This window comes from Onychomys torridus, chromosome 2, assembly GCF_903995425.1.
Source record: "Onychomys torridus chromosome 2, mOncTor1.1, whole genome shotgun sequence".
NCBI lineage: Eukaryota > Metazoa > Chordata > Mammalia > Rodentia > Cricetidae > Onychomys > Onychomys torridus.
This window is the reverse complement of record NC_050444.1, coordinates 3,849,316-3,862,709: the sequence shown is the minus strand read 5'-3', so window position 1 is coordinate 3,862,709 and position 13,394 is coordinate 3,849,316.

The window sequence follows — 13,394 nt, the reverse complement described above, 5'->3', positions numbered from 1 at the left end:
GGTTGCCACCATTGTCTGGCTATGTTTCTCTTTTAGACTGGATGAATTTTGTGTAGTCCAGGGTGGCTTTGAACTCACAGGAAAAGATCCAGACAGATCTCTGCCTCTTGAATGCTAAGATTAAAGATGTGTGTTACCACTATGTTTAATCTAGTGGTTGGCCCTGTCCTCTGATCTTCAAGCAAATTTTGTTAGAGTACAAACAAAATATCACCACACATGGGCTCATATGTTTTGAATGCTTAGTTCATAGTTGGTGGAACTGTTTGGGAAGGTTTAAGCGATGTGACCTTGTTAGAGGAGATATGTCACTGGAGCTGGGCTTTGAAGTTTCAAAAAAACAAAAACAAAAACAAAACAAAACAAACAAACAAACAAAAAAACCCATGGCATTCCTAGTTAGTTCTCTCTGCCTGGTGCTTGTGGAACAAATGTGAACCCAACAGATACTGCTCCATATGCCTGCTTCTCTGCTGTCATGCTCCCTGCCATGATGGTCATAAACTCTAAACCCCTGGAACTGCGAGCCTCAAATTAAATTTTTCATTTTATAAATCTTTTATTCTAATAGTACAAAAGTAACTAAGACATGAAGTAAGCTATGGGTCTAGGAATGTTCTCTAACTTTCAGGCAAGGACTCCTTGATGCTACACTTTATTGGGCTGTGCGTGGGGCAATTGACAGCTATAATTCCTTTGGCTTTGGGGCATGCTTGTTACCACTAGTTACTATATAAGTTCATTTAGTAAAGGATCCTTAATTATTGATTAAATCAAAGAATGAAGTTTTGTTATTGGAGAGAAAACACTTTTTTTTTAAACCTGTCATATTGAGTCACCAAGGTGGGACTAGAGAGATGACAGCAATTAAGAGCATGTACTGACTGTGCATGCAGAGGACCTGAGTTCAGTTCCCAGCATACATGTTAGATGGCTCAGAACTCTCTGTAACTCTAGCGCCAGGGGATCCAACATCTTACCTCTATGGGCACAGCACTCATGTTCACATAGCCCCACATACATAAACATAATAAAATCAATCTTAAATAATAAAAAATCACCTGAGGTGCCTCAATGGCCATAGCCTAATTTCATAATCAGTGAGGATCTAAGTAGGCTTAACAGGCATCAACATCATTTAAAAAATGAACTTTTGTCCTCTTTATGCTAAATTGGGCATGAAAAGAACCCTGGAAAATGTGGGTTGTTTCTGATGAGTATTTTTGGTGGTGGTTGTAGTGGTAATAAAAGAGAAAAGCATAGGTCAACTGGTCATTTTTATACCTTAATGTCATAATTGTAAATTAAAATTTCTCTTTAAAATGTAAGATACTAGGTTTTTTTTGGTGGATCATTATTTAGTGTGTGTGTGTGAGATATGAGACTTAACAGCATACCTCCTCCACCTTGTATATCACATATAGAGTAAGCTTACCCAGATTCGGAATGTTGCTGCTGATTTGTTTTTTGGTGGGTTTATTTTTGTTTTGTTGTGTTGTTTTGAGATAGGGTCTATCCTAATCCAAAATAACTTGGAGACCCAATGTCTCCTGGTGGACCCATTTCCATGTGGTCATTTCTATCTAAGATGATGGTGAAGTCATATGACCTCTCTCTTTAACCTTAGCCCACATGGCTGGTTGCACTTAGTTAGGGTAGTGGCAGACCATGTGTTGGTTTCCAGAGCAGTTTAAATTTGGAGTTACTAGGTTTTTGGTTTGTTTGTTTGTTTGTTTTTGAGCTGAGGATCGAACCCCAGGCCTTGCGCTTGCTAGGCAAGCACTCTACCACTGAGCTAAATCCCCAACCCAGGAGTTACTAGTTTTAAGTTAACTTTTCTTACAGATTTTTAACCATAACCAATTTCTTAGCTGTTTTTTCTTTATAATAAGGTAGAACAACATAAAATAACTTTCTCGGTCATCATATTCTGAGTCCAGGCAGCTAGTTGTAGTAACAACTGAGCTATTACCAAGACACATGGAACACCCAAACCCAGGCATCCAAGACCAGTTAAAAACAAGCATGCAGGGCTGGAGAGATGGCGCAGAGGTTAAGAGCACCGACTATTCTTCCGGAAGTCCTGAGTTCAATTCCCAGCACCCACATGGTGGCTCACAACCATCTGTAATGAGATCTGTCACCCTCTTCTGTGTACATAATAAATAAATAAACTAAAAAAAAAAAAAAAAAAAAAAAACAACCAAGCATGCATTGGCCATACCATTCACACATTTTCTTCCATACATTTGAAATAGATGGGGCTTTTTAACAGAAACACAAAACTTTTCCTGGGAAACCGTGTCAGATGACCATCTTAAAAAATCCTAAAGTAAGAATTTACAGCATAAGCAACATAGGAATAAAATATGCTTTCTGGCCATAACAGGGCTCCCATCGGGTTGGGGCAGCCTGCTGACTAGAGCCCGGAGGAGGACCTGGAGAGGGAAACTGAGCGGGCAGGAACAGACAAGGAAATGGATTTGGTATGGGTGGAGCGGGCAGGTAGAATTACTACAGCGTGGCACTGTGGGAGAGCAGGCAGAACAGGCAGAGGGAACAGATTTGTCACAGGAAGAATCCCCGCATGGCCAAACCAAACACCAGGGAAGCCTGTGGGCAAAGTCAAAGTGGGCACCCTGGCCAGCCAGCCGAAGGCATGCCATTAAAAGAACAAGAGGTTTATTGGAGACAGGAGAAAGAACAAAAGGCCATCCTGGAGGTAAGACTTGAGAAGCAAGCAGGCAGGGAACAAGGAGAGGGAGGGCAGAGAGGCAGACAGTGAGAGGGGAGGGGACAGGAGTGCATGTTCTGCTCATAAACTTGGGTGAGGCGTATGGTGTAAGACAACCCCAATTTGGACAGATTTCGAAATTGGATCCGGAAGTACCCATTCACAAGCTGTTAGCTGGAGACCATAGATTATGGTGCGGCATCACCTGAAATAGTCTGGGGCCAAAATGGTGTTGTTGTTGGGATATCTCTGTGCAGGACAGCTCCCAAACAAAGGGGCAAGGACTGTCCCTACCCTGGAACAGGCCAGAGTCTCCTGGCACTGCAGTGGCTGGGCAGGCAAACCAGAAGCCTCTTACCCAGAAGGGGTGAAGACTCAGAAGGGATCCTGGATCCCTTTAGGGCTTTTGTTTTGGGATGAATTACTTACTGGGCAAAAGTCGATGTGGAGGAGGCAGGGAGGAAGGGAGAGTGGCTTTCCACAGCTATGTGGTTGCTGGAAAAACTCAGCTCTACTCGGGTTCTGCACCAAGTTGATAAGTATTGGATTCCTTGGTTATTGGGTATCCTCCACTGATGCCATAAGTCTATCAAGCCGAATTAATAAATCCAGGTTTAATAAACAGAGCAATGCAACTCCCGGGTGGCTCTCGGGAAGGCATGAGGGAGAGCACATGGCAGGTCTGGTGATCAGATCTTAAATACCCTGTAGGCGCGGTCTTGAGCAATCCCAGGGGAGGGGCTGACCCTTGGTGGCCTGACAGCAGGGTCTAGAGAGAGCAGCTCCAGGGAAGGTCCCCAACAGCAGCCTTAATAAAAATATTATACTCATTACTTATATGTTGAGAATATTCCTAGCCGGGTGGTGGCGGCGCACGCCTTTAATCCCAGCACTCAGGAGGCAGAAGCAGGTGGATCTCTGTGAATTCGAGGCCAGCCTGGTCTCCAAAGTGAGTTCCAGGAAAGGCACAAAGCTACACAGAGAAACCCTGTCTCAAAAAACAAAAAACAAAAAACAAACAAACAAAAAAGAATATTCCTGGATGCTGGGCAGTGGTGGCACACCTCTTTAATCCCAGCACTCAGGAGGCAGAGGCAGGTGGATCTCTGTGAGTTCAAGGCCAGGCTGGTCTACAGAGTCAAGGCTGTTACATAGAAAAACCCTGTCTTGAAAAAACAAAACAAAAAAAAAATTTTTTTTAAAAAGAATATTTCTGGAAAAGAAATTTGTAGCAATCTGATAAAAGAAATTTATTTATTTATTTATTTATTTCCAGAGCTGAGGACCGAACCCAGGGCCTTGCACTTGCTAGGCAAAGGCTCTACCACTGAGCTAAATCCCCAACCCCAAGGAATTTATTTGTGTGTGCAGGTTCCTGTGTGTGCACATGCACATGCACACTCAGAGAGGTCAGAGGTCAACCATAACTATTGTTCCTAAGCCATTTTTTATTTTTCAGGTAGAGTGTCTCACTGCAGGGTGCTTGCTGATTTAGCAGCCTCACTGTCCAAGAAGTCTCAGGACCCCCCTTTCTTTTCCTCCTTAGCACTGGGATTGTAAGCCCACACCCACACCTGTCTTTTTTTTTTCCACATGAGCGCTGATGATCAAACTCAAGTCCTTATGCTTGCTTGGAAAGCAGTTTACTAAGTGAGTGGTCTCCCAGCCCCATAAAAGCACTTTTAATTGACATGTTTTAGATTTTCTTCTTTAGACACAAAGCACTTTTATGTCCTTTTATTTTTGTTACCTTCGTCTCTTAGTTTTTTTTTTTTTTTTTTTTTTTTTTTTAGAGCTAGGTTCTCTTTGTGAATTAGTGTAGTTGGAGTTTTCCTGCCTGGCCCACAGTCAGGACTAATCTCTCTCACCTGCCAGGCCCATAGACGCTCAGACTCAACCAAGTAAACACACAGAAACTTAATATTGCTTACAAACTGTATGGCCGTGGCAGGCTTCTTGTTATCTGCTTCTTCTATCTTACATTAACTCACTTCTGTTAGTCTATACTTTGCCACATGGCTTACCAGTGTCTTTACATGTTGCTTGTCATGGCAACGGCTGGCAGTGTCTCTCCCCAGCCTTCCACTTCCCACAATTCTCTTCTCTCTTGTCCCGCCTATACTTCCTGCCTGGCCACTGGCCAAACAGCATTTTATTTATACAGAGTGATATCCACAGCAAATTAGTTTCTTCTGTTCCCGTGATAAACACCACAACCAAAAGTAAGCATGGAAGAGTTCATTTTATTTCAGAGGGCTCCCCCTGAAATGCCGGGGAGACGTTGCAGCAGGCAGTTAGGACAGGAAGCTGCTTGCTCCATCGTCAATCACAGGAGTGCAGCAGAAAGTACCAACTGCCGGGGAGCACAGGTGTAAACTCTCAAATCCTCCCCCAGAGACACTTCCACCCCAAACTGTAGTGGGTAGCCATCCCAGCCTTGGCCTGGAAGTTCCAACCCCCACTGAGGCTTCGGTGATGGTCACGCCCACAAGGCAGGGGGGAGGAGGAAGCAGAAGACCCAGGATCGAGAGGAGGTCTCTCTTGGTTCCAGGACCCTGGATGCTGGAGGTAGACAGAGCAGAGTTCTCCAGAGAACACTGCTGGACTGCACCATACCTTTGCCAGACCCTGCAACCTACCCCTTCATTTGTAAGTTACCCCACAAAATAAACCTCCCTTTTAACTACGTGGAGTGGCCTTAATAATTTCACCAATACCAAACTGTCACCGCTGGGACCAAGTGTCACACACCTGAGGCTGTAGGGGCGTTTCTCACGCAAACCACCGGCTGTGGTGGGAACTCACTAAGAAGTTCTGCCTGGGTTTGCCTGCCCAAATACTGGGGTTAAAGATGTGCACTGCCTAGTGCTCCTGACCTCTGACTGTGAAAACAAAAACAAAGCAAAAAAAAAAAAAAAAAAAAAGAAAAACGAAAACAAAACAAAACAAAAAACTGAACGTGTTTTAGAAGAAAAATTTTAGCAAATTCAATTATTCATAGCTAAAGGGAACATTTTGATTCAAATAAATATTGTTTTATGTGAACCAGTAACTACCATTTTAAGATCTATGAAACATATGTAATAGACCCCCAAATGCCATTTTAATAGGTTTTAAAAAGTTAGTAGTACCTAAGTTTACAAGACAGTGTGCACTCATCAGGCCTTTTAATATATCCTCAAGATATCCACACATATACCATACATTTTAAATTAGGCAAGCCAAAAATAATTTTAGCATGCAGTAAAGCAATGTGAAAACCAAGTGGCTACGAGTTTTGTTATCAGTTATTTTGGAGAATTCTAGGGGGTTACTGAGTTTTGTCTCATGCTGTCTTAGACGCAGATTGACATAAATGAAAACAGTTTTTTATGATCACATGCTGTTATGATACAGAGGCAAAAGGAACCTTGGTGGGTTTGGAGGCAAGGTGCCCCACTGCGGTGAGCGACCGACACCATGTAGGCAGGACTCAGAGAATAGTTTTATTTGGTGGGGGAAAGAAAGGGAGAGGGAAAGAGAGAAGGGGGACAGAGGGGTGAGGGTGCACACCTCAATGGAATGGAGAGAGAGACAGAGACAGAGAGAGACAGAGAGAGACAGAGAGAGAGAGACAGAGAGAGACAGAGAGACAGAGAGAGACAGAGACAGAGAGAGACAGAGAGAGAGACAGAGAGAGAAACAGAGACAGAGAGACAGAGACAGAGAGAGAGACAGAGAGAGACAGAGAGACAGAGACAGAGACAGAGAGAGAAACAGAGACAGAGAGACAGAGACAGAGAGAGACAGAGAGAGAGACAGAGAGAGACAGAGAGAGAGACAGAGAGAGACAGAGAGAGACAGAGAGAGAGACAGAGACAGAGAGAGAAACAGAGACAGAGAGACAGAGACAGAGAGAGAGAGACAGAGAGAGAGACAGAGAGAGACAGAGCGAGACAGAGACAGAGACAGAGAGAGACAGAGAGACAGAGACAGAGAGAGACAGAGAGAGAGAGAGAGAGAGAGAGAGAGAGAGAGAGAGAGGTGGGGAGGGGGAGTTTTCTTTTTTAAAGGGGCCTTTATGTCAGGATGCTGGGTGGGTCTCCAGGGGGCTGGACAGAATACGTGGTACAGAAACAACGTAAAAAGACTTAACTGTCTAAGGCGGGAATAAGGTTAACTTTGGCGGGAATCTGTACATGTACCTTTTGTTTTGCTACCTCCCAGTCTCTCTGAGTATTTTCAGTCCTGATGCAGTCATGTCTGAGGGTGGCCCCTTCATTTTCTAGGAAGAGAGACAACCACCTTTCCTTGCTAGGCATCAGGGTCTGAGATATCAGACAAGGCCGTGGGAGGGTGGGAAGCTGTTCACATGCTTTGTAGCCTGGGTCTTTATATTTGAAGCAGACCTGACTTCTTTGATCCCAGTTTTATCAGAGAGATCCCTTGGATGTGCCTGGCTGATGCTGCCTATAGGGTCAAGCATTGGAATCCCTTCTCATTCATTGTCTTCCTTCATGTTGAAAACTCAATGTCTCCCAAGAGTCTGTGGGGCTTGCTGAAGCTCCACAGATGTTGAGGGCTGACTGCCTTAGGGAGATGAGGGCTCCAGGCTGGCAACTCTCCTGAAAGCCTCCGTCAGCCTGTTGAAAAATAAGACAGAAATTTCTTTCCTTCCTTGAGCAGTCAGTCTGGTCTTGTGGACACATTTAATTCAGTTTTCACTCCCGTAATGAGTCTGTCGTTACCACGTCTCACTTCCCTTCTGGTGTGTGACAGTCTTAGGCAGTAGTTCTTGATCTAGGAGAACTTACACACTGCTGGCAAACAGCCAATAGGATTTTGAGCAAATAGTTTATTTATCTGCATGCTTTTTAATTCTGCTCAGAGTCTCTGCTTTCCTCAGGGTTACAGCAAGTTGAATCCAATATAAACCCTTCCATGTACAAGCATAGACCAAAGGTAAGGTCTGAAAGCTACAGGCATTTTGCCTGCATGTATTCTTTATACCGTATGTGTGCCTAAGGTCTATGAAGGCCAGAAGGGGGTATGGGGTCCCCTGGAACTGAAGTTGCAGATGGTTGTTAGCCACCATGTTAATGCTGGGAACTAAACCTGAGTCCTCTGAAAGAGCAATGTTCTTAACTGCTGAGCCATCTCTCCAGCATCCCTATTCTCAAAGATGAATGATAGCAAGAAGTCCAAGGGTTTCTATGACATTTGTGGGAAAGGCAAGTACAGAGGGCCTTTAGAACGAAGGAGGCATCCCTCTCACCCATTTTCAGAGTCCTCAAGGTGATCTGCAGCATTGAAGCCAAGAGGCTTCCCATCCTTTGGTGAGTGACCGTAAGATGTAGAAACACTGGTTTGAACACTCAACACTCTGACCATCATTACCCCAGCCAGGGTTTGAACCAATTGTTTGCTTTCTCTCTCTTCCAGAACTGTGTCCGGTAATATTAGGATGCAAGTTCCTGTTCTGAGTATCTCTGATATTTATTTTCTCAGTCCCTCTCCTAAACAGCCTAGGGTGCTGGTGGGGTGGAGCTTAGCTCAGAGAAAAGGTTTTCTTGTGTGGACGGTTCTAGCTTTTGTGTCAGATTACCATCTAGGTTAAAATGGAAATGTGCTAGAACACCTCATCCCTGCCCTCATACTCAAAGGAATGCCTTATTACCCCAGGGACTAAATCCTTCCCATCAGAAATGAGATTGCTTAAGTACACAAAAAGGGAGAGTTCACACACAGCTTTGATATGGGAAGCAGAAGTAAAGCATATAGCACAGGGAATATTGGAACTCAGTCCATTGGGAGCATGAGAGAGAGAGAGAGAGAGAGAGAGAGAGAGAGAGAGAGAGAGAGAGAGAGAGAGAGAGAGAGAGAGAACCCACTGTCTGAGTCCTCAGATTCTCCCTCATCCACTTAGCCCTGCACCGGGGTGGATGGGCTTCCCAGCCAGCCAGCCATGCCAGGGCTACAGTCTTGCTATCCCACTGAGACAGAAATATAGATCTCAAATCCCCATTGCAGCCAGGACTTGGTGCTCTAGGACAGCCAGCGGTGGTATAAGGAAACTGTGTGTGTCAGGGCCCAGTCAACTGTCAGTCTTGGTGTAGCATCTGTCCACCCCCAATCCCAACACACACCAGTCGATCTCTGAGGAAGTTACCTCAGGTGACAGAAAGGTGTGGGATCTCTGCAAATATCATGACCAGAAGCAAAATGATCAGCAAAGAGGCAAGAAGGAAAATTAGGTTCAGCCTGTCTTAGGCTGGATCAATATTTTCCAGAATCTGATGGCAGGCAATTTATTGCAAGCATATTTAAACAATACAATTTGGGAAAAAGTTTCCTGGTGTAATAAATTCCTGGTGCACAAGGAGGCATGGTTGCATAGAAACTCAAAGTACATATCATGTCTTCCAAGAAAATGAATTCTAGAGATAGGCTACTTGCATTATCTTAAGGGCCTAGGGAAAACTCTGTCATGCTCTTGGTCATACAGATAGTGTAGAGGTCATTTGAGCTATTAGCCACCTCTGGTCCTGATTGTAGGAGCTTGCAGGAGCCCATTGGCTATACAGCTAATGTAAGGTTCATTTAGGCTATTAGGTATCCCCTGTCCTGGTTGTGAGAGCTTGATATGGCCTGGACCTTCAGATCACCAGGCTATTAATCACCTCTAATTCCCAGCCTTCTGGGTAGAAAAAACAGGTTTTTCATCTTTTCTTTTGAAAAGACAACCCTGTTGCTTAACATTCCTGGTTTCCCTGGTGATCTGTGGGCACAAGGACATCTGTGCTCCCAACAGAATGGCATGGGTGAGAGCTGCCATCAATACTATAGTAGTCCTGGCCCAGGCCCATCATACCCTGGCATCCTGGAAGGCTAATGGAAGATTAAAAGACAACAAAAGGAAAGAAGAGAAGATGAAGGTAAGCAAATGTCTTACAGTATAGGAAGTCTGGAAATGTGGTGGTGTTGGGAGGGGGACCCAGTGGCTGGATTTGCTGTTGACCTATAGCAACCATGTGCCATCACTATTTTTATTAGCACTGTGGCTGTCTTCTTGTGTTTTGGTTGCCCACTTGGTTGCTGCCATCTTCAGTCAACCCAGTCGACATCTTCCTGTGGTCAGCAAGCAGATCTATGTATGTGCAAGCCCACTTATTTCATTGTAATAGTCTCCAGCAGGTTCTTGGCCCTACACACATCCCCTAAGCATGACTTGGTATCAGCCAAGCCCATGGATCCATACAGGCCTCCCAATCTAAACATAGACCTTGCCTAGCAGCTGCCTCCTAGTCTTCATGTGATCTTACTTGTCTGCCACTGAACCACACACTTTATTGCCTCAGTATAAACCTAGCATGAACTCAGCCATCACTCCAGTAGGGCACGGGAGAGGGTCCAAGTGCATCCTTGACCGTTGGCCATGGAGCACCATAAGCATCAAGGGAGGATAAGGTAAAAAGCGACAGGTTGGAGTTGGTGCCCAGCCTGCTGTCCATTGGAGCTTGTCCAGCATTTTCCAGTACTCTGGGAAAAGTAAAAGGCAGAGCAGAAGGAAGAAATTGGTTGGCTGGTGAGATGGGTACACTTATTAAAGAAATAAGGAAAGGAATATGCTCAGGTATTTTGTTTGTTTATTTTTTAAATTCATATTTTTATGAGATTAGAGACTCTTACCTGCTAGCTGTCTTACTAGAAGACAGGTGTGGCTTACATCTGGAGGGCACCCTCTGAGACATGCAGATTCTTGGGTCCAGAGACAGACTGGACCAGGAACTCTTGGATAGTGGCAGAAATAGAGACAATTATTAAAGAGAGCGCTTCAGAGGGTAGCAACAGGCCTGAGACACTAACGGGGCTCAGTGACAGTGGTGAGTCTATACAGGCCATTTACATAGCACACGTTTTCTCCCACATTTGGAGTGGGAGCCTTTCTGGCATGTGCTCTGTCCCTTGTACAGCCCTGATAGAGAAGGGTTTCCAGCTTTCCTGTCAACTGACTTCTTCCCTATATTTATCATGATGCCTCTGGAGGCCCTCTGTTCTCCTGCCACAGGACTCTCTTGTTTCACTCAAAGTTATATCCTTGGGTTTCACCCATCATCATATATAGCAGAATTTCCTTTTCTAGGCATGAATATTCCCCATCTGCCCCCCCTCCATGTGTGTGTGTGTGTGTACGTGTGCATGTGCGTGTGCGTGCGTGTGCGTGTGCGTGTGTGTGTGTGTGTGTGTGTGTGTGTTACAGACCACATTTTCCTTTTCCACTATACCACCACTGAATATTTATTTCACAGCTTAACTCTTGTGATAGTAATGTAATAATTGGAAGTTTGTATTTCTTTTTGAGATCCTAATTTTATTCCTTTTGGATAAACATTTAGAAATAAGATTTCTGACTTCTATAGTAATAATGATTCTATTTTTAATTTTTGAGTAATTCTTGTGATGTTTTTCAATATTCTCCAGCAATGAACTGATTACACCATCTCCTCCATTTGTCCCAGAATCTCATCCTATATCTAGCTCTGTAGACCAGGCTGTCCTCAAACTTCCAGAGATCTGCCTCCCAAGCTCTAGGATTAAAGTAACCTGGTTACTTTCTTTTGTGTGTGTATTTTCGGAGAAGGTCTGGCTTTGTAGTCCAGGCTGGCCTGAACTTCATTACCCTCCCGTCTCACCATCTGGGCGCTTGCACTACAAGCCTTGCTCTCGGCACTCGACTATTTTCTATTTTTCTGACAGCTGCTCATCTTTCTAGGTGTGAGATGCTTACAGTTCTGATTAATGATAATAAGCTCCTTTTTATTTGTTCATCTTTGGAGACAATTATTCAAATATTTGACCCTTTTCTCTTCTTGACCCACCTTTTAGCCAGTGCTTTACTTGCTATTGTGTTATGGAGTTATATATAATGTGTATGCATACACATACACATATGTGTTCTTGTGGGATGTCCACCAAAGAAGACTGCTTGGACATGGGTTTAAGCTGATAGAAAGTCTTCATTTACTAGCCTCAACTACACTGGGTATTTGGGATCCCAGTATATAGCACAAGCAAAATCATGTTCTGGGTTGACATACTTCAGTTAACAAGAACAGTTAGCTAGAATCAGAACTACAGTAGCCAAAAGCTAGGTTAGTGTATTTTCAGACTTTCCCAGAACTATGGACTTTGATAGATTAGGTGGATTTTTTCATTTTGGCATTTGGTACCTTCTATGTGCTGAGTTTTTGCCCAAATGGTACTTCCATCATGAAGTCAGTTGTGCTAAGGTCTGGGCCCCTGTTACAGTATATATATGCACACACACACACACACACACACACACACACACACACGCACACGCACACGCACACGCACACGCACACGTATACATGAGGATGCTTAGTTGTGTGATGTGGAATATCCTTCTGCACACTGTGAAAATGTATTGTTCTCATTGTTAATAAAAAGCTGAAGCCAGGTGGTGGTGGCACGTACCCTTAAAAAAATAAATAAATAGCTGATTGGCAGATAGCTAGCAGGATTTTCAGGGCTGAGAGAATGTTGAGAAGAAGGGCAGAGTCTTGGGAATTGAAAGCAGATGCAGAGGGAAGTGAGATGAATGTGCCATGGTGAAAGAAGGTACCACCATATGGCAGAGAGTAGATAAGAAATATGGAGCTGGGCGGTGGTGGCGCACACCTTTAATCCCAGCCCTCGGGAGGCAGAGGCAGGCAGATCTCTGTGAGTTCGAGGCCAGCCTGGGCTACCAAGTGAGATCCAGGAAAGGCAGAAAGCTACACAGGGAAACCCTGTCTCAAAAAACCAAAAAAAAAAAAAAAAAAAGAAAGAAAAAGAAAAAAAGAAATATGGGTTAATTTAAAAATGTAACAGCTAGTTAGTAACAAGCCTGAGCTCTATCAGTCAAGCATCTATAATTAATATTAAGTTTCAGAATGGCTATTTGTGAGTGGCTGCTGAGACATAGAAAAGTCTGCCTACATTTGACACCCAAACATCTGGTACCTCATCCACATAAGATCTGAGAGCTTTAAAAAGGTTCTAAACACACAAAAACGAAGCCAAACTCAGCTTCCTAATCTTGTGTCACTCTTGCCTGCTGCATTACAAAGATGTATCTCCTGGCAGCTGCCAGCATGCCATTAGTCACAGTCTCTCATATGGGCTGTGAGGCATCTCCCAGCTGCTTGAGTCTCCAGTACGAGCTCTGCCAGCATGCTGCATGGCGGGTTTGGAGTTTTACTCATGCAGACAGAAAAGGTTACAGATGCTCAGTAAAGACAAATCCAGACAGAAAAAAAAACTCTTAATGGGTTACAGTGTGTTTACAAATGTACAAAGGCTTGGGAGAGAAAAGAAAAAGGATATAGACTGTCTGTCTGTCTGTCTGTCTGTCTGTCTGTCTGTCTGCCTGTCTGCCTGCCTGCCTGCCTGTCTGTCTACCCATCCATCCATCCATCCATCCATCCATCCATCCATCCATCCATCCATCCGTCCGTCCATCCGTGTGTGTGTGTGTGTGTGTGTGTGTGTGTGTGTGTGTGTGTGCGCGTGCGTGCGTGCACATGCATATGTGTTTTAAAGTAATGAACTAAAGTCCTTAAAGAGGGAGTAAATAATATAAAAGAAAAAAAGCCATGTAAAGATGGGAAATACAGAG